This window comes from Penaeus monodon, chromosome 19, assembly GCF_015228065.2.
Source record: "Penaeus monodon isolate SGIC_2016 chromosome 19, NSTDA_Pmon_1, whole genome shotgun sequence".
Classification (NCBI taxonomy): Eukaryota; Metazoa; Arthropoda; class Malacostraca; order Decapoda; family Penaeidae; genus Penaeus; species Penaeus monodon.
This window is the reverse complement of record NC_051404.1, coordinates 21294284-21294610: the sequence shown is the minus strand read 5'-3', so window position 1 is coordinate 21294610 and position 327 is coordinate 21294284.

Genomic DNA, 327 nt, shown 5'->3' with positions numbered 1-327 from the left:
CCGTAATAGAAGTGAATGCCAGAAATCATCAGTAACTGAAGAAAAACAATCCAGTTCTTCCTAGTTACTCGAACTCTGCCACGAAAAAAGAAAAGAAATAACACTATTATAAAGTCTGATGATTTGTCTTCATGACGCGTCCCCCCGAACCCCGTATACATACGTTAGACATTTACCAGAACAATAACTCTCGGTTATTTCCAAATCCCAATAAATTTCGGTTAGCGTTGTCGCACATACATCCTACGCGACATTCTGTTGACAGCGGGTTATGGCGACCGTCCGCATGGCAACGTTGCAGCTGATGAAGGACTTTTGACTTGAACA